This window comes from Carcharhinus amblyrhynchos, chromosome 2 (assembly GCF_965287045.1).
Source record: "Carcharhinus amblyrhynchos chromosome 2, sCarAmb.v2.hapA, whole genome shotgun sequence".
Classification (NCBI taxonomy): domain Eukaryota; kingdom Metazoa; phylum Chordata; class Chondrichthyes; order Carcharhiniformes; family Carcharhinidae; genus Carcharhinus; species Carcharhinus amblyrhynchos.
This window is the reverse complement of record NC_137325.1, coordinates 83,121,613-83,143,138: the sequence shown is the minus strand read 5'-3', so window position 1 is coordinate 83,143,138 and position 21,526 is coordinate 83,121,613. Positions and strand designations below refer to the sequence as shown.

At 42.7% G+C, this 21,526-nt stretch overlaps 1 protein-coding gene across 2 annotated transcripts in view; it reads left to right on the top strand.

Annotated features, from left to right (window-relative positions):
- Positions 1-19,862: 19,862 nt before the first annotated feature.
- poc1bl (POC1 centriolar protein homolog B (Chlamydomonas), like) overlaps positions 19,863-21,526 on the top strand; it is a 43,716-nt gene continuing 42,052 nt past the window's right edge. For both annotated transcript variants that reach the window (XM_080208095.1, XM_080208104.1), the window contains exon 1: positions 19,863-20,108. The gene's annotated coding sequence lies outside the window, so the exon portion shown is untranslated. The remainder of the gene's footprint in view (positions 20,109-21,526) is intronic.

Genomic DNA, 21,526 nt, shown 5'->3' with positions numbered 1-21,526 from the left:
ATACACAGAAATGGTTTGGCAATTTAGATTGTGATTATATCCTGGAATGACGCTTGAACTCTTGCTGGCTCAGAAGTACCCATGCTACCAGCTGGCCCAAACCACACTCGCTGAGATAAGAGAACATCAAGACAGCTTGCACATGTTTCTCATGTATTACAATAATAACAATATAATGCATTCATACAGAGTGTTTAATTTATAAGTATCCCTCATCTACTAAGTAATTGTAAAAGGATGGAATGCTGAGCTAGGAGAAGAAGTGGACTTCCAGAGAATAGGACCAGGTTGGCTAAAAACTATCAAGGTGGAGTAAACAAAAAGGAATAGAACATAGAACATAGAACACTACAGCACAAACAGGCCCTTTGGCCCACAAGTTGCGCCGATCATATCCATACCTACCAGGCCAACTTACCAGGCCACAGAACTATCTGTAATTCCCAATCCCATTAAATCCCATGTACTCATCCAGAAGTCTTTTAAAAGACCTCAGTGAGTTTGCCTCTACCACCACCGACGGCAGCCGATTCCACTCACTCACCACCCTCTGAGTGAAAAACTTACCCCCAACATAAAGGGGGGACGGTTTAGAACAGAGTTGAGGAGGAACTTCTTCACTCAAAGGGTGGGGAATCTCTGGAATTCTCTGCCCGTTGAAGTGGTGGAGGCTGCCTCGCTAAATATTTTTAAGACGCAGGTTGATGGGTTTTTGATAAGCGAGGGGATTAAGGGTTATGGGGAGAGGGCGGGAATGTGGAACTGGGCCACGATAGATCAGCCATGATCTTATTGAATGGCGGGGCAGGCTCGAAGGGCTAGATGGCCTACTCCTGCTCCTATTTCTTATGTTCTTATGCTCTTATCTCCTCTGTACTTGCTTCCCAGTGCCTTAAACCTATGTCCTCTCTTAGCGACCATTTCAGCCTTGGGAAATAGCCTCCGAGAATCCACCTATCTACACCTCTCAACATTTTATAAACCTCTATCAGGTCGCCTTTCAACCTTCGTCTCTCCAGGGAGAAGAGGCCTAGCTCCCTCAACCTATCTTCATAAGGCATGCCTCCCAATCCAGGCAACATCCTTGTAAATCTCCTCTGCACCCTCTCAATAGCTTCCACATCCTTCCTGTGGTGAGGCGACCAGAACTGCGCACAGTACTCCAAGTGGGGTCTGACAAGGGTCTTATAAAGTTGCAGCATTACCTCCCAACTCCTAAACTCAATCCCTCGATTAATGAAGGCAAGTACACCATACGCCTTCTTGACCACATCCTCCACCTGCGAGGCCGATTTAAGAGTCCTATGCACCCAGACCCCAAGATCCTTCTGCTCCTCAACACTGCTAAGAGGCCTACCCTTGATATTGTACTCCTTCAACCCATTGGTCTTGCCAAAATAGACCACTACACATTTATCTGTGTTGAAGTCCTTCTGCCACTTCTCCGCCCAGTCTTGCACCCTGTCTATGTCACGCTGCAACTTCTGACATCCCTCCAGACTATCCACAACACCACCAACCTTCGTATCATCAGCGAACTTACTAACCCATTCCTCCACTTCCTCGTCCAGGTCATTTCTGAAAATGACAAACAGCAAGGGTCCTAGAACAGATCCCTGGGGCACTCCACTGGTGACCGACCTCTATGCAGAAAAAGACCCATCCACAATCACTCTCTGCCTTCTGCAGGCAAGCCTGTTCTGGATCCACAAGGCCAAAGCCCCTTGGATCCCATGCCCTCTCACCTTCTCAAGAAGTCTTGCATGGGGACCTTATCAAACGCCTTGCTGAAGTCCATGTAAACCACATCCACAGCTCTTCCTTCATCAATGTGTTCAGTCACATTTTCAAAGAACTCAACTAGGCTCATAAGGCACGACCTCCCCTTGACAAAGCCATGCTGACTATTTCTGATCATACTAAACTTCTCTAAATGCTCATAAATCCTGTCCCTCAGAATCCTCTCCATCAACTTACCAACCACTGAGGTCAGACTCACCAGTCGGTAATTTCCCGGGCTATCCCTTTTCCCTTTCTTGAAATTAGGAACCACATCTGCAATCCTCCAATCTTCCGGAACCTCTCCCGTCTCCATCGACGATGCAAAGATCATCGCCAGGGGCTCTGCAATCACTTCCCTCACGTCCCACAGTAACCTGGGGTACATCCCATCCGGTCCCGGCGACTTGTCTATCTTGATAGAATTTAAAAGTTCCAACACATCCTCTTTCTTAATGTCCACATACTCAATCTTTTCAGTCTGCCACAAACCTGTAGTACAACCTCCCAGATCACTTTCCACTGTGAATACCGAGGCAAAGTACTCATTAAGCACCTTTGCCATTTCTTCTGGTTCCACACAGACTTTTCCCCCTTCACCTTTTATAGGTCCTATCCTTTCTCTTCTCATCCTTTTACTCTTCACATATTTGTAGAACGCCTTGGGATTCTCCTTAATCTTACCCGCCAAGGCCTTTTCATGACCCCTTCTGGCTCTCCTAATTTCCTTTTTAACCTCCTTTCTACAAGCCTTATACTCCTCTAGATCCTTAACATCTCCTAACTCTCTGAACCGTTTGTACGCCTTTCTTTTTTTCCTGACTAGGTTCATCACAACGTTCGTGCACCACGGTTCCCGCGACCTGCTGAAACCCCCTTGTCTCATTGGGACGTTGTCGTGCAGAGCTCCAGACAAACATTCCTTAAAAATCCGCCACCTTCCTTCAGTACTTTTCCCCAAGAACACCTCCTTCCAGTTTACTCGTCCAATTTTCTGCCTGATGTCTTCATATTTCCCCTTACTCCAGACAAACACCTTCCTAGGCTGCCTGATCCTATCTCTTTCCAATGCAATCACGAAGGAGGAAGAATTATGATCGCCATCCCCGAGATGCTCTCCCACCGGGAAATCCCACACCTGTCCTGGTTCATTAGCCAGCACCAGGTCAAGTAAAGCCTCTCCTCTCTTGTCCATGTGTTGTGTCAGGAAACCCTCCTGAACACACCTAACAAACTTCTCCCCATCCAAACCCCTTACCGTAGGGATATTCCAGTCGGTGTTTGGGAAATCAAAGTCTCCCATCATGACAACTCTGTTATTACCACATCTCTCTAGGATCTATTTCCCTATCGGCACCTCAAGTTCCCTGTCACTATTGGGCGGCCTATAGAAAACACCCAGCAAAGTTATCGACCCTTTGCTGTTCCTAACTTCCACCCACAGAGACTCCGTAGACAGTCCCTCCACGGCATCCTCCTTCTCTGCAGCCATGACACTGTCCCTGATCAACAGTGCCACTCCGCCACCTCTTTTGCCTCCCTCCCTGTCCTTCCTGAAGCATCTGAATCCTGGCACCTGAAATACCCAGTCCTGTCCCTGAGACATCCAAGTCTCCGTAATGGCCACATTCCCAAGCGGCAATCCACGCCCTAAGCTCATCCACTTTATTCACTACACTCCTGGCATTAAAATAGACACACCTCAGACCCTCGGTCTGGGCGCTTCCCTTCTCCATCACCTGTCTAACCTCCCTCTCATACTGTCTACAGTCCTTCTCTACTTGGGAGCTAACCTCCTCGCTCTCAGTCACTTCATCTTGATTCCCTCCCCCCAACCTTTCTAGTTTAAAGTCCCCCCAGTAGCCCTAGCCAAACTTCCCGCCAAGATATTAGTCCCCCTGGGATTTAAGTGCCACCCGTCTTTACTGTACAGGTCACACCTGCCCCTAAAGAGGTCCCAATGATCCAGGAACCGGAATCCCTGCCCCCTGCTCCAGTCCCTCAGCCACGCATTCACCCTCCACCCTATAATGCCTTTTCATGACCCCTTCCCTCTTCCTGCCTATGTCAGTGGTACCTATATGAACCACAACCTCTGGCTCCTCACCCTCCCCTTTCAGGATGTCTGGGAGGCGTCCAGAGACATCCCAGATCCCAGCTCCAGGGAGGCAAACCACCATCCGTGACTCCCGTCTGTGTCCGCAAAAACGCCTGTCTGACCCCCTCACTATGGAGTCCCCTGTTAACACTGCCTTTCTCCTCTTTTCCTTACTTTTTTGAAGTACTGGGTCGGGCTCAGCTCCAGAGACCGGACGCCATTGCCTCCCCCAGGTGAGCTGTCCTCCCCAGAATGCACAGGAAGCCAGAGTAAAATAATGCAATGGACGAGAGTAATATTCTAGAGATGTCAATTCAAATTCTCCATTTCCTTTGTTTGAACAGAAGGATTACAATTCCAAAGTACTCATTGGTTGTAAAGCACTTTGAGACATCCAGTGGCTGTGAAAAGTGTCTTAGAAATGAAGTCTTTTTTCTTTTTCATGGTACTTTTGAGAATTTGAATTCAGTTAGTTTATTTGAAAATTCAGACTTAAGAAACTGACATCGGTAAAAATGACCATAAAGGTGTTGTTTTTAAAGGCACCTGGTTTACTGATGTTTTTTAGGGAAACAAATTTGCCATCTTTACCTTGTGTGGCCTATGACCAATTCCACACCAATGTAGACCACTTCTATCTGCCGTCTGATTCTCTGATATAGCTTCATAAACCAATAAGAAGAAGGCTCACTGCCACCTTTTTATAGGGCAACGAGTCATGGGTGGTAAGTTCCAGCCTTGCCAGTGATATCCATATCCTGGGAATAAACTTTTTGAAAAGGCTGAAGGGAACAGGAAAGTCATTTTAATGGAGCTTGCAAAAGTAAAGTGGAGTAAGGGTATGGATATAGTTGTAGGGAAGGACAAGGATTCTGAATTGAATGCATTTTCAAGGATGAAAAGCAGATACAAACGGGCAAAGATAGGAATTACAGGTGGGAAAAACTTAATGTGCAACAAACTATTGAGAATTTCAGTTTGGACAGGTTGAGTTCATTGCAACCTTGATAAATAATGTGATAAAAACATAGATAAAGTTTACAGTGCCAAAGGGATTGAGGACAGAACCAGAGTCTCGTTATACAGATTGAAATGAACAATCATGGTGAAGGAGGTGAGGGTTTAAAGTTGTCTTAGAGTCAAACAGAATGTCAAAGTTTCAGAGTTTTGATGTTAGGGCATTCATTAATTCATGTCCTTACTGACTCTTGAAAATGGAAGAGAGACTGGTAATGGAGAGATATGGGGGAATGAGCCCAATAATTTATGTCCTCATGCACTGTCTTCAAACTGGGAGGGAACTGGCAGAATAACAGTGGCAGAGGCCTGGAATAATCTGCATCCCCAAATTCCAATGAGTTAAGATTTGTGAAGCTATTTGCGTGGCCATTCTCAGAATTTCTGTACACAGTCTGTTGAACAGAGCCAGTTAACTCAGGCAGCTAGAGAGCTGGCCTGTAGTTCAGAATAAGGCCAAGTGATGATTCAATTCCTGTTACAATTGAAGTAGGCATCCTATTCCTGAGTGTGGAAGACAAAGGCAAACTACCACTGGCAATTTAAAAAAAAACTGAGCAAGGTCATAAAAGCCCGCCAATGGTCTCATAGCCTTTCAGCTTCATGAACTAAGGTCTCTGGTTCTGCATCAGAGAATCTGGGATGATGCTCCATGAGTAGTATTCCTCCTTCCCTTAAAGACTTCCACAAATAATTCTACCAGCTGCTGAAAATTGAATGCATCTTGCTTTCTGAGAGGCAAGCTGTTTTTAAAAAGTGCAAGGTAGTTGCAAATCATCACATACACCTGCTTGCAGCCAGTCAGCAGCAGGTTTTGCACTGAGCTGCCCACCACAGTCGTCGATAGAAGTAGGCAGCAGCTGGCAGATGCAGTACAATGTGCCTAAATGTGATGTTATACACTTCGGAGTGAAAAACAGAAAGGAAGAGTGTTATTTAAATGGTGATATATTGGGAAGTGTGGATGTACAAAAGGATCTGGATGTCCTTGTACACCAGTCAATGAAAGTGGAGGGGCAGTTGCAGCATGTAATTAGGAAGGCAAATGGTATGTTGATCTTCATTGCAACAATGTTTGTATGCTGCCTACCTCACATATTCCTGCTCATGGGTCTGGTCAAATTTTTAACCAATAGATTTTTGTCAAGTAAGCATACTGAGGGACTTGGAGCAAAGGTGGGATAAATGGAGATGAGGTGCAGATCAAACTTGACCTAATTAAATGGCAAAGGCAAATTTGATGGGATAAAGGGATTATCACTGAACCTGATGTTCTTATGAGTGAAAACCATTCCTCTTTCATCAGGAATTGAAGAGCAGGATAACAAAATTCAGAATTATCCTTTGGGATGTCACTAAAACATTTACTTTGTGTTGGATATATGCTGGAGATATGGGTAATACCATTATTGCATGCAGTTTCTTTGCACCAGGGTGATGCATTGAGATAGTGTGTGTTTCAGGCTCAAATGTGGCAGGTAACGTCAACATTCAACTTCTAAATTCAATTAGTTTTCTGCCAGTCAGCTCCACCAATGTTTCAGTTGAAAGAGGCAGTATGTCACTGGGTTGAATGGATCAGTAAATCCCATGGCCAATCGCTGCACGTAAATTGCACAACTCTGTAGGATTGATAACACACTCACAGAAAGAGAGCCATGTGCACTATTGTAAGGAATGAAAATTACAACACAGGAATAAGCCCTTTTGTCCTCCAAGCCTGCACCAACCATGCTGCCTGACTGAAGCAAAACCCCCTACCCCTCCAGGGACCATATCCCTCCATCTCCATCCTTTCATGTATTTGTCAAGATGCCCCTTAAAAGTCACATGTATGAATGTAACCTATTTGTTCTTATGGTATAAACATGGTGTGAAAGAAGGCAGAATGTATTGAAAATCTGTATTGCATTTCTTATCAAAGATAGTGTCAGTTCAATATGAAAACAATGTAAAATACTTTCAAATGGGATAGTTTCAGACCAGCAAAATAGAAACTCTATTACATTGCACAAGGCCACAAATGGACCTTTGACCTCAAGTATTTCTGTAAAGTAATTCTCTTTTCCAAAGTACAAAAAGTTATTATACAATGTCAGCAGTTTCAAGATTCATGTGATAGCTATAGACTTTTGTGGTTTACAGTGCACATGGCCAGCTGCTGTGAACACCTGCAGAGCATTTTAGAATGAGTTCCCTTGATCTTATTTAGGAATCAATTGGATGGTTGACATAATTCTTTTATGGAGTGTATGCAAATTAGGAATTTTAAGCAAACAAAATCACAAATGAAAAATTAATCGATAATCTGGGAATCTTGTAACGCACCATGAGCTGTCGATGTGACAGAGAAAGCAAACTCCAATCTGATTGAAAACATCAAAATATAGTGATAGGTAAATATATTTGTATTTGTATTATGAAACTAGCTATACTCTGTTAGAGAATTCATAGACGCAAATATCGACTAAGTAAGATTTTGGATGAAAAAGAGTGAGATGCATGTTACGTGACAGTGGCGCAAAGCTGCTTGAAGTGGAAATACGGGGAAATATCAAAAATGCAAAATAACTAACTGCAGCAAAAGATAGACTTTTAGAATATCATTTTTAAAGTCAATATACATCACTATGTATGTGCAAATTAGAATATTTAAAGTTATCATGAAGGGAAAAATGTATCCAAAACACAAAGTTTGTCTTCAAAAATCTTATAAGTGACCTCTGCTGTCTACATCACTAATCTTCGTTAGTGCTGCAGGTCTTCACAACAATATGTCAGCCATTTGATTTAATTCTTACACTTTTAGAACTTCATGACTGTTTTCTTCATTGCCTTTAATTATTTTCATAACAGGTTATTTCCTTCTGCCACTTGTTTATGCTGTTCTTTCTTTATAAGTTTCTCTTCCTGTCACAATCACAAGTACAGCTCTTGTCTTATTGTTTCATATTTCAATCAGTGGTGATCAGAAAACAATTCCAATAAAATCATTGCCCTTTAATTATTACCTCTGCACAGCAATCTGGGATGCATTGTAAAATGTCAGTTTTCCAACTGAAACCACTGGTTATCATTAAAACTTTAGATACAATGATTCAGATAACAGGCTCATTCATGATTACTCAAAATCCTGTATCAAAAATGCCAGCTAGAATTCTCTCGTCATTCACATCAGCTGGCACCAGCAGCACACTCCCATCCACAGGTTTCCTGCCAGTGTGGGGTAATGTCAATGCGAATTGCCATTGATAGTGGCGGGACCAGAGAATCCCGCCACTAGCAAACTATACGCCACCTCCCAATGGGAGGCCAGAGAATCTCGCCAGTTGTATTTTGTTTTGGTGTACTTGGCAACCACAATATTGTGATGATAATACTGCAATTGAAATTGATTTTTGTTATATTTAAGGGGCATGTTTAAAAATTCAGCTTTATGCCATTGGCAGTCAACATGTCTAGTGGGAATGCAACTCAGATGCTGGGAGAGCAGGCTAATTCCTTACTTTAGCCTTGCAAGTGATTATGTTAAGTGGAGTTAATGGACTTTTATTTACTTAAGTTCCCCTGGGATTTCTGATTAAAGTGAATGACAGGGTCATGGGATGATATGGTTTATGTAGCAGAGAGAAAAGGCTTTTGCAGAAAGCAGTTTAGCTTGCATCTGAAGCCTGGTTAAAATTGGAATGATTTTTAAAGGCTTCTGCGATGGTATTTGTCTACACTTTTCAAAGCTGTCTACACTCATTATAGCAAGTGTAATTATGGTTGCTAATTATATTTAAAGAAGCATTTAAGTCCTGAAGGGAAATGTTGCTTATTTGGAACTGAAACAATGATAAGGTTAAAGTTGCTTCCTTTTCATTTTAAATATTATTCAATGGTTAATAGTTAATTTGCTTCATGTGGTAGAGTTATATTCAAACTATATGATTGAATAAAGTTTGTTTGTGGAATGAATGTGAAGTGAAGCACCCTATCCTCACATTTACGCCAAAACGGAAAAATTGTTGGCGTCCAGTTTGGCTTCATAATATACTTTGGGGTTCTAGTCCAGGATTCAAACAAGTGTAGAGATTTTGAGAAAATGAAACCAACTAACAGTTGTAGCTACATCTTGATACTATGTGAATCTGTGGCGAAAAACTGCAGCAGGCGATGGTGCACAGGGACCTCGGGATCCTTGTGCATGAGTCGCAAAAACCCAGCCTGCAGGTGCAGCAGGTGGTCAGGAAGGCAAATGGGATGCTGGCCTTCATAGCAAGGGGGATTGAATATAAAAGTAGGGAGGTCTTGCTGCGGCTGTATAGGGCATTGGTGAGGCCGCAGCTGGAGTACTGTGTGCAGTTTTGGGTGCCATATTATGCAAGGATATTTTGGCCTTGGAGGGAGTGCAGAGGAGGTTTACTAGGCTGATGCCAGAGTTGAAGGGGTTGAGCTATGAGGAGAGGCTGAATAAACTAGGCTTGTACTCGTTAGAGTTTAGAAGAATGAGGGGAGATCTCACTGAGACGTATAAGATGATGAATGGGATGGATAGGATCGAGGTGGAGAGACTCTTCCCGCTCAGAAAGGACAGTAGGACTAGGGGGCACAGCCTCAAGATAAAGGGGGGACGGTTTAGAACGGAGTTGAGGAAGAACTTCTTCATTCAAAGGGTGGTGAATCTCTGGAATTCTCTGCCCATTGAAGTGGTGGAGGCTACCTCGCTAAATATTTTTAAGACGGGGGTTGATGGGTTTTTGATAAGAGAGGGGATTAAGGGTTATGGGGAGAGGGTGGGAATGTGGAACTGAGCCACAACAGATCAGCCATGATCTTATTGAATGGCGGGGCAGGCTGAAAGGGCTAGATGGCCTACTCCTACTCCTATTTCTTATGTTCTTACGTTCTTATGTACAACTGCAAACCACTTGGTTTGGTAGAGTGGGGTCAATAACTGGTATATAAGGGGAATGGAAAGAGCACTTTAATAACCAATGACTTACTTCAGTATTTACTGCAATACAGTGCGGAGGAATTAAGTGGAGAGTAAATGCTTCCCTATAGGTGCAGAAAAATTGAGTCAAGTCTGAACTGCTGTTTTTTTGGCAGTTGTTTCAGAATGACATTAGCAGACTTTGGAAATGAGCTGCTCTCACTCCAGGTGTTGCAACAGTTGAGATGGGTGGTGGTGGTGGTGGGGGGGTGGGGTGGGAAGCGGTAGTTATAAAAGAAAAAAGAAACTTTGAAGATTTACTTGAGTAATACAAAAACAAATATTAAAATATTATTCTTAAACTTGTGGTTTCAGAAACCACAAATTAATTTGTGCTTCACGGTTCCATTTATTAATCAGTTAATTTAAATGTGAAGTCAGCTGAGTATTGGTGAATAAATAGATACTTTTTGTTTTTCATCTTCACTCAACAGAACATTCACAAAAATACCAATGCAAGGGAAGTAAATAAATTTAAACTGTATGAGAAGAGAGTGCTGACTTGTTGGCAAGTGAGGGTGACATAGTAGTACAGTGGTTAGCATTCTGCCTCACAGCACCAGAGACTCCAGGTTTGATTCCTGGCTTGGGTCACTATCTGTGTGGAGTTTGCACGTTCTCCCCGTGACTGCATGGGTTTCCTCTGGGTGCTCTGGATTCCTCCTACATTCTGAAAGAGGTGCTGGTTAGGTGCACTGAACTGAACAGGTGCTGGATTATGGCGATTAGGGGAATTTCACAGTGACTTCATTGCATGGTTAATGTAAGCCTTACTTGTGACTAATAAATAAACTTTAAGTGTATCCTGATTGGCAGAGGCATTGTTGTGGTGAATGAAACAGTTGATGGTGACTGACAGTTAATGGAGAATAATTGTTTGAAATTTAAACCAGGCAACTCGATTCTGATTGGTTAAGGCATTTTCCTGAGGAATGAACCAGCAAATGACTGTCACTTATTTTGTTTAGCTGAAACAAGCACAATATGTGTACATGATCTCTAATGTAAGGAAAACCCATGAATTGACATTTCTTGCTTCTAGTACATGCAAATGCGCCACACTCCAAGCACAACTGCCCATCTTAAATTGGTTGTCAAGATTATCCTTAGCACATTGAGGATTATTTAGCAAATATTGTCCTATTGTGGGATCTCATCTAATGTTGGACACTGTGTTTTGAGTTTTGCAAGTACGGACAGACTGGATACAGTCTGTCCCTTGCCTGTTGTGTCTACTCTTAATCATTGACAGTGCCATCAAGAGGCATTTACTCAGCAAACCCTGTTCCATGATGTTCAGCGTGGGTTCCACTGGGAACACTCAGCTCCATACCTCATACATCTTTAGTACAAATATACGAACAAGTCACAGGAATAAGCAAAACATGGGCAAAACAGTTGAATTCCAGAGGTGAGATATGAGTGACTGCATTTGACATCAAGGCAGCATTTGACTCAGTATGGTACGAGGCAGCTCCAGCAAAATTGGAGTTACTGAGAATCAAGGGGAAAACTCCACTGATTGGAGTCATATCTAGAAGATGCTTGTGGCTGTTGCCAGCCAATTAGCAGAGTTCCAGGATAAGGCTGCAGGAATACCTAGGGGTGATGTACCAGGTGGATGAACTTGCAGCCTGGATTGGTGCCTGGGACTTCAATGTTGTGGCCATTTCAGAGACATGGATAGAGCTGGGACAGGAATGGTTGTTGCAGGTTCCGGGGTTCAGATGTTTCAGTCAGAGCAGAGAAGGTAGTAGAAGAGGGGGAGGCGTGGCATTGTTAGTCAAGGACAGTATTACGGTGGCAGAAAGGATGTTTGATGTGGACCTGTCTATTGAGGTAGTATGGGCTGAGATTAGAAACAGGAAAGGAGAGATCACACTGTTGGGAGTTTTTTATAGGCCTCCAAAAAGTTCCAGAGATGTAGAGGAAAGGATTGCAAAGATGATCCTGGAGAGGTGCGAAAGTAACAGGGTAGTTGTTATAGGGGACTTTAACTTTACAAATATCGATTGGAAAACCTATAGTTCAAGCACATTAGAGGGGTCAGTTTTTGTCCAATGTGTGCAGGAAGGTTTCATGACACAGTATGTAGATAGGCCAACAAGACGTGAGGCTACATTGGATTTGGTACTGGGTAATGAACCAGACCAGGTGTTAGACTTGGAGGTAGGTGAGCACTTTGGTGATAGTGACCACAATTCGGTTACCTTTACCTTAGTGATGGAAAGGGATAAGCACATACTGAAGGGCAGAAGTTATAGCTGGGGGAAAGGTAATTATGAGGCTATTAGGCGAGATTTAGGATACATAGGGTGCAGTAGGAAATTGCAGGGGCTGGGAACATCTGAAATGTGGAGCTTATTCAAGGAGCAGCTACTGCGAGTCCTTGATAAATATGTACCTGTCAGGCAGGGAGGAAGTGGTCGAGCGAGGGAACCGTGGTGTACTAAGGAACTTGAATCTCTGGTGAAGAGGAAGAAGGAGGCTTATGTAAAGATGAGACGTGAAGGCTCAGTTAGGGCACTGGAGAGTTATAAATTAGCCAGGAAGGAGCTAAAGAGAGAGTTAAGAAGAGCTAGAAGAGGACATGAGAAGACTTTGGCGGATAGGATCAAGGAAAATCCTAAAGCTTTCTACAGGTATGTCAAGAATAAAAGATTGGTTAGGGCAAGATTAGGGCCAGTCAGAGACAGCAGTGGGAAGTTGTGCGTGGAGCCTGAAGAGATAGGAGAGGCACTGAGTGAGTATTTTTCGTCAGTATTCACGCAGGAAAAAGTCAGTGTCGTCGAGGAGAATACTGCGATACCAGGTAATAGACTAGATGGGATTGAGGTACATAAGGAGGAGGTGTTGGCAATTCTTGAGAGTATGAAAATAGATAAGTCCCCTGGGCCGGATGGGATTTACCCTAGGATTCTCTGGGAGGCTAGAGAGGAGATTGCAGAGCCTTTGGCTTTGATCTTCATGTCGTCATTGGCTTCAGGTACAGTGCCGGAAGACTGGAGGATAGCAAATGTTGTCCCCTTGTTCCAGAAGGGGAGTAGAGACCATCCTGGGAATTATAGACCAGTGAGCCTTACTTCTGTTGTGGGCAAAGTTTTGGAAAGAATTATAAGGGATAGGATTTATAATCATCTAGAGGGAAATAAATTGATTAGGGATAGTCAACACGGTTTTGTGAAGGGTAGGTCGTGCCTCACAAACCTTATCGAGTTTTTTGAAAAGGTGACCAAAGAGGTGGATAAGGGTAAGGCAGTTGATGTGGTGTATATGGATTTTAGCAAAGCGTTTGATAAGGTTCCCCATGGTAGGCTACTGCAGAAAATGCAGATGCATGGGATTGAGGGTGATTTAGCAGTTTGGATCAGGAATTGGCTAGCTGATAGAAGGCAGAGGGTGGTGGTTGATGGGAAATATTCAACCTGGAGTTCAGTTACAAGTGGTGTACCTCAAGGATCTGTTTTGGGGCCACTGCTGTTTGTCATTTTTATAAATGACCTAGATGAGGGTGTAGAAGGATGGATTAGTAAATTTGTTGACGACACCGAAGTTGGAGGAGTTGTAGACTGTGAAGACGGAAGTTACAGTTTGCAGAGGGACATAGATAAGCTGCAGAGCTGGGCCGAGAGGTGGCAGATGGAGTTTAATACGGAAAAGTGTGAGGTGATTCACTTTGGTAAGAATAACAGGAGTACAGAATATAGGGCTAATGGAAGGACTCTTAGTAGTGTTGACGAGCAGAGAGATCTTGGGGTACATGTGCATAGCTCCCTGACAGTTGGTACCCAGGTTGATATGGTTGTTAAGAAGGCGTACGGTGTGTTAGCTTTTATTGGTAGAGGGATTGAATTTCAGAGCCGTGAGGTCATGTTACAACTGTACAAAACTCTGGTGTGGCCGCACTTGGAGTATTGCGTACAGTTCTGGTCGCCACATTATAAGAAAGATGTGGAGGCATTGGAAAGGGTGCAGAGGAAGTTTACCAGGATGTTGCCTGGTATGGTGGGAAGGTCTTATCAGGAAAGGCTGAAGGACTTGAGGTTATTTTCATTGGAGAGAAGAAGGTTACAAGGTGACCTGATTGAGGCATACAAGATGATCAAAGGATTGGATAGGGTGGACAGTGAGAGCCTTTTACCTCAGATGGTGATGGCTAACACAAGGGGACACAGCTTTAAATTAAGGGGTGGTAGTTATAGGACAGATGTCAGAGGTAGGTTCTTTACCCAGAGGATAGTAAGGTCATGGAATGCCCTGCCTGCAGCAGTTGTGGACTCGCCAACTTTAAGGGCGTTCAAATGGTCAGTGGATAGGCATATAGTTAACATTGGAATAGTTTAGGTTAGAGGGTCATTAGTTTGGTTCCACTGGTCGGCGCAACATTGAGGGCCGAAGGGCCTGTACTGCGCTGTAATGTTCTATGTTCTAGGTCCACCTTTTTCCTCAGTGCCTTTCCTCCAACATAAGATCAGAAGTGGGAAGATTTGCCGATGATTGTACAGTATTCAGCATCATCTGGCAACTCCTCAAAAACCAAAACATGTTTTGTATGCAGCCACGCCTGAGCAACATTCAGACTTGGGATGAAAGTCACAGAGCAGTGTTTAAGCCAAACAAATGTCAGACAAAGAATATTTCCAACAAGAGACAATTGAACTAGCTCCCTTTGACATTCAACAATATTAATGCTGCTGGATCCCTCAGCATTTCTACTTAACTGAATTCATACACTTCCAACAATACTCAAGAAGTTCAAAGACATCAAGAGCAAAGCAGACTACATGATTGGTATCCCCATATTAACAGCACTCGTGCACTCTGCTGCAGAAATACCATCTACAAGGTGCACTGCAGCAACTTGCCAAAAATCCTTCAGCAACACCTTCAAAACCTGTGAACTCTATCACCTAGAAGGATAAGGGCACTAGGTGCTTGGGAATGCCACCACCACCTGCAAGTTTCCCCAACGCCACACATCATTCTAACTTGGAATTATACTGCTATTTCCTCAATGATGCTGCGTTTAAAACATGGAGCTTGCATTTCAACAGCACCTGAAGTCTATCTGGGCTGCGGTGCTACAAGAAGATGACTTACCAGTACTCTTTGAAGGGCAGTTATAGATGGGCAACAAGTAATGGTCACATTCCATGAACGAAATAAAGTGAAAAACAATCTAGAAATAGTTGGTTCCAAAAAACTAAGGGATCCATGTGTGTAGCTATATGAGGTATACAGACGGGAATAAGCCACTTGGTTCCTTGAACCTGCTCCGCCATTCAATAAAATCATGACTGATCTGATTGTCACCTCAACCCTACATTTATGCCTACCCTAATAACCTTTCACCTGCTTGTTAATCAAAAATCTATCCAGCTTTGCATTAAAAATATTCAGAGTCTTCTTCCACTGCCTTTTGAGTACAAGAGTCCCAGAGACTAACAACCCTCAGAGAAAATAATTCTCCTCATCTCTGTCTTAAATGGGTGACCCCTTATTTTTAGTGATCTTAGTTCTAGACTCTTTGACAAGAGGAAACATCCTTCTTTGTCCACCCTGAAAATACCCCTCAGGATCGTAAAGGCTTCAATCATGTCACCTCTTATTCTTCTAAACTCTAACTGATATAAACCTAATCTCTCCAATGTTTCCACATGAGCCAACCTGCCCATTCTTGGTATTGTTATTTAAAGGTATGGGAAAATCATCAGAAAGGCTCATAGAATGATGGTCTTTATCCCTATGGGACTAAAATTCAAAAGGGTAAAAGCCATATTAATATCATTGAGCGGTTCTAGGAATGGCACTCAAGGAAGGACATTTTGGCTTGGGAAGGAATGCCAATGCATGTTTAGCAGAAGGATGCTCGGATTCCAAGAGTTAAAATACAAGGACAGTTCTCACAAATAGGGGTTGTGTTTCCTGAAATTTCAAAGATTAAGGGGTGATTTTGATTGAATAAGATAGATAGAGAGAAACTACTCCTGCTGGTTGGAGAGTCTAGGACCAGGAGGCATAACATAAGAATATGAGCCAGATCTTTCAGGGATGAAATTAGGAAACACTTTTACATGAAAATAATGGATAGAAGGTTGGATTTCCCTCCAGCGAGTGACAACTGATGTCAGATAAATTGTAAATTTTAAAACTGAGATTGATTTTTTTTTGTTGTTCAAAGGTATTAATAGAAAAGGGCAAAGACAAGTATGCCATAATCTTATTAAAGGAGCAAACAGATTCTCCTGCTCATATGTTCTCGGAAACCATATGCAGCTTGTGAGTAATGCCAATATTGAAAGCCATTTATTATTGGCCATTTAGGAGCAAACAGTTGTACATTATTTCCTTTGATACGACAGAACTGATGGGACAGTGGCCTACGGGTAACATTCGTCTTCATTCTTTGAATTGATTAGAACTTTACAATGTCACAATAGGGAAGATTCTGGACAAGATAATCCCAAGCAACCATTTATCATCATCAAACAGAATAATGTGTTTTTTTTAAGAGCCGCTGGTAGGTGCAGGCATCTTTTTTTACAATATATCATATTACTATTCAGTAGGATAACCCAATCAATCTAGGCTTAAATAACCATAACTGAAAACAATTGTTTACTAAAATATTTATTTCAGTTGTTAGGAATCCTTGATCATTCCTGAACAAAACTATAAACAATTTCCTTTATTTGAGAAACAGAACCAGCTGTTTATGTAGCTGACACAAAAAGACTTTTCAGTCTTCCCCAGTGATGACCAGACATCAGCAATCTGCACTGTGATTTGTACATTAGATTTATTTCTTAATAGATCAGTCCTTTGAAGTCAACTGTCACGCCATAAAATGACAGGTGTTCATATCTAAGTATTACCATTTTACAGAAAACATTTCCTTTTCTTGGTTTGGCATTCCATAGAACCATAGAAGCCCTACAGTGCAGAAGGAGGCAACTCGGCCCAACAAGTCTGCACCTACTCTCCGATAGCACATCTTGCCCAGGCCCACGCTTAGCCCTATGCCCACACACCCACAACTGAGCAGTGTTAAGCCACTTAACCTACACATCTTTGGGCACTAAGGGTCAATTTAGCATGGCCAATCCACCTAACCCGCACATCTTTGGACTGTGGGAGGAAACCGGACCATCTGGAGGAAATCCATGCAGACACAGAGAGAACATACAAATTCCACACAGTCACTCAAAGCCGGATAGAACCTGGGACTTTGGTGTTATGAGGCAGCAATGTGAACCATTGTGCCACTGTGTAATTTTATTTATTTCATTCTATCAATATAGATTTATGCTAACTCAAATACAGTTATCTTTTTATGATGCCTGACAATAACTTAACAATAACCCTATTTTTAGCTTTACAAAGATCTAACAATTTAGTAAATTGGCAAACAAAAGTCCCTCAGTCACTGGTTTAAGCCCTCTGCCTTTCCAATGAGATAGAATCATTCTATTTTAATGTTTAAAATTTTTGAGCCTCTGCTTTAGGTATATTAGTTACTTCACATTCTGAAGAAGCATAAGTTCCTCCAGTCCCTTCATGGCACTCAAAATTGTCAGTCTCTATGTCACATGAATTATTTTTAAAAAATCATACAATACCAAACATAATTATCTGGTATACTGGACGATGAAGAAAGAGTAGAGTTGCAACCTCTAATTACTTGAATAAAGACCTCAAAGGTCATGCTAGCCTGGTGGTTCTTCAGTAGCATATCTGGCATTCTTTGTCAGAGAGACAAATTTGATTTGACTTGGTTTCATTTATTATTGTCACATGTACTAACATACAGTGAAAAGTATTGTTTCTTGCGCGCTATACAGATAAAACATACCGTTCATAGAGAAGGAAATGACAGAGTGCAGAATGTAGTGTTACAGTCATAGCTAGGGTGTAGAGAAAGATCAACTTAATGCAAGGTAAGTCCATTCAAAAATATGACAGCAGCAGGGAAGAAGCTGTTCTTGAGTTGGTTGGTAAGTGACCTCAGATTTTTGTACCTTTTTCCTGAATGAAGAAAGTGGAAGAAAGAATGTCTAGGGTGTGTGGGTTCCTTGATTATGCTGGCTGCTTTGCCATGGCAGTGGGAAGTGTAGACAGAATTGATTGATGGGAGGCTGGTTTGTGTGATGGATTGGGCTACACTCATGACCTTTTGTAGTTTCTTGCAGTCTTGGGCAGAGCAGGTGCCATACCAAGCTATGATACAATCAGAAAGAATGCTTTCTATGGTACATCTTAAAAGTTGGTGAAAGTCATAGCTGACATGCCAAATTTCCTTAGTCTTCTGAGAAAGTAGGGGTGGTGGTGGGCTTTCTTAACTATAGTGTTGGCATGGGGGACCAGGGTAGGTTGTTGGTGATCTGGACACTTAAAAACTTGAAGTTTGCGACTCCTACTTCGTTCCCATTGATATAGACAGGGGCATGTTCTTTTTTATGCTTCCTGAAGTTGATGCCAATCTCTCATGCCCTCATTTGTGCTATTTTGCTTTACTCTCAGACTTTTGTTTCCTCTTGTGGATGGTATGCTAAAGTATGATACCACATAATGGTAGAGCTTATGGTTTTGTTCCAACATGGTGCATTTTCTAGTCTTAGTCATGCAACCTGTTCCTGGCCCAGAACCTTCCATAAGGGAGAAAACAGAGTAAGCTTCTGTGCCAGTGCATTTCCAAATGCTCGGATACTGAGCAGCAGTGCAACAGGAGAGCCATATTCTGTCTAACCTGCTCCCTGGTCAACTCATGGTTTAGAGACATTAGAGGATAAGAAAATAAGAGAAACAGATTAAATTATAATTTAGAATACCTAAGATATCCAAATCTGTTTACACAATATATGTTTGCAAGTGATTCAAGTGTGGTGTAAAGATATCCCAGTAATTATGAGGCCAATGGGTTTGAAAGGGAAGAGCCATCATATAGCTGATTAAACTGAGTGCAATGGAGGTGCTTACGTTTTTAGTGGGGGTAGGGTGGGGGGCAGGCAATCATTAATATTCTTAATGATTGTGTTCTTAATGTAAATATCTCCATCCCTACTATCGTCATATGCTTCATTGTTAACCTTCCCTCTGTAATAAAATCAGGTATGGGATTGTTCACTGAATAGTCTATACTATTCCAATCTCTACATTGCACATAACTCCTCTGACATTGAAGCATCCTATGTCAGTTTACAGCAGGATACAAACAATACCCTGACAAATGGCAAGTGACAGCCTAGTGACGACCATCTTCAGCAAGAATAAGTTCCCTTCCCTCCTTGACCCTCATTGTGGAGACTCTTCTTATCAATATTGTGGGGATAACTTCTCTGGAGATTAATTGGATCCAGAATATCAACACAGTGACTGCAGGAGGACAGAAGCTGCATAGTTTGTAAATTTATAGCCCACTTTATCACTTCCTTTAAGCTTCTGAATGATATAAAAGACTCAGGTCGGGGGTCTGATTGAATACTCACCATTGCTCGGATGGTTGTGGCCACAATAACATGCATGAAGTCTCAATGCCATCAAACAAAGTAGCCTGCTTAATCAGTGTCGGGATGATTGGATTCAATATCCATTCCTTAGTGTTGCCAGTGCATTTTGGTACAGAATGTCGTATCCTATAGGATGCACTGGAACAAGTCCCCAAGCACTTCTTACCCACCTCTATCACTGATGACAAAAACAGCAACATTGTGAGCACACCATCACTGCCAGCTCCCACACTATCAAGACTTAACAAATATCCCTGTCCCTGGTTCAATATTCAAAATCCCCCAACTTACACCATTCCCTACCTACGGCTGTTCAGGAAGGGCTATCATGATCTCTTTAGGGCAACTGAACATTGTCCTCCGCCCAGAAACAAATTCATTAGAGGACAAAGGGGCAGCGGGAAGATCAAGGCGTTTTACTGAGTTGGTAAATGGATGAAGATATATAAACACACACCCCAGGAAGTAGCAGCAGGTCTCCTTCCCCCCCAATAGTTCAGATCAGTTCCAGCCCGGGGTAGGGGGAGCCCCATAATGCGCTTTGTGTAGTTGACGCTTGGTGTGTGAGGGAAGAAAGATATAACTTCCTGGTGGAGAGAGAGGACAGGACACAGGAGCTGCCTCACGTTTCTCTAAGTCTGCTTGTGCCCAGCTCGCCGACACCACTTGCGCCTGGGCTGAGCAGACACTTGCTTTTTGCCGGAATGTAATGGCTCCGTGTGCGACCATGGTGAGTGTGAACTCGAGTAAAGAGCCGCCCTCCCCTTACTTTCCACACTCTCTCTCTCCCTCCGCTCACTCTCTTCTCTCTTCCTTGCTCGCTCGCCTTTCGTTTTTAAACTACTTTCCTGGCGGCCAACTTGGTTTGAGGCAAGGGTTGTGAGGTGCGGCAGCCCAGGCCGCAGCAGCCGACTGAAGTTGGCTACAGGACAGGCTGCAAACTCCCTCACATCACTTTACTCCCAATATCTGCCACTTGTTGGCCCAAGTGGCGGAATCCGCCTTCAGACAGGGTTTGGACACTGACTGAGAGAGTTCCTGCCCAGACACACTTTTTAAAAGTCTCTGATGTATATTAGTGGTATTGTTGATTCGAGCACACAGACTGTGAACAGTTTTAAGTTGTGAAAGCCGGGCGGCTCCTCTCGCTGTTTGAAGAACTGCACAGCTCGGCCCGTCATTCCAGCTCTCCTGGAAACACTTCACTGGCACTAACTGAAATGACAGCAACAATGTGACAAAATCTTTAGGATTGAACAGCACGCAATTGCTGTTTAGAATCCATTCTGCCCGCTGTCTTGCTCCTATCCGGGACAGCCAATAATGTTTTTCCCGAGGTTTCATTTATTATTCAGAATCTATTAGGGAGGTTGTTCTGCAGACATTGGACTATCTGTTTACAACGAGAACAGCAAACCTGTGCCGATCAACCAGTGTTACTTTGTGTTTATTTGCATGCTTAATAGGAATATTGTAGAGCTTCACTATATTTTTATTTTGAATTAAACTTTTTAAAAGTTTGCTTTGCACCAGAGTGATTGAAAAGCAATAATCTTGCTTTCTGTAGAAGGGTGATAGGGACTCGAAACGCCAACTCTCTTCCTTTGCGCCGATGCTGCCAGCCCTCCTGAGTTTTTTCAGCATTTTCTGATTTTACTATATAATCTTAAAGTGGCCTTGGAGCATTTCTTAAAAGATTTGTCCTCAGATTGATTGCTTTGAACTGGAGTTTCACTGCAGAATCTTTCAATGACCTAGAAGGATTGAATTGATATTCATGACAGAAGCAAATTACGCAGTTGCTGAATATGAAACCAAAAGAGAAAAGGCTGGAAAATCTCAGCAGGTTTGGCAGCATCTGCAAGGAGAGAAAAGAGCTGACGTTTTGAGTCCAGATGACCCTTTGTTAAAGCTGGCAAAGCATATTCATGATTGTGATCATAATGCTATCTTCCACTCAGAGTAGCAATCTTTAATTACTTCCATTGGTATGAATTCAATATTCTCTTTGTTAACCCCCTGCTGTTCTTTACCACTCCAAATTGTTTGAAGTCCAGTTTCCCATATCCTGTGTCTTTGCGTTCACCCATCACCCCACACTCAGATTAGCACTACCCCTCTGATGCCAAATACATCAAATTTAAAACA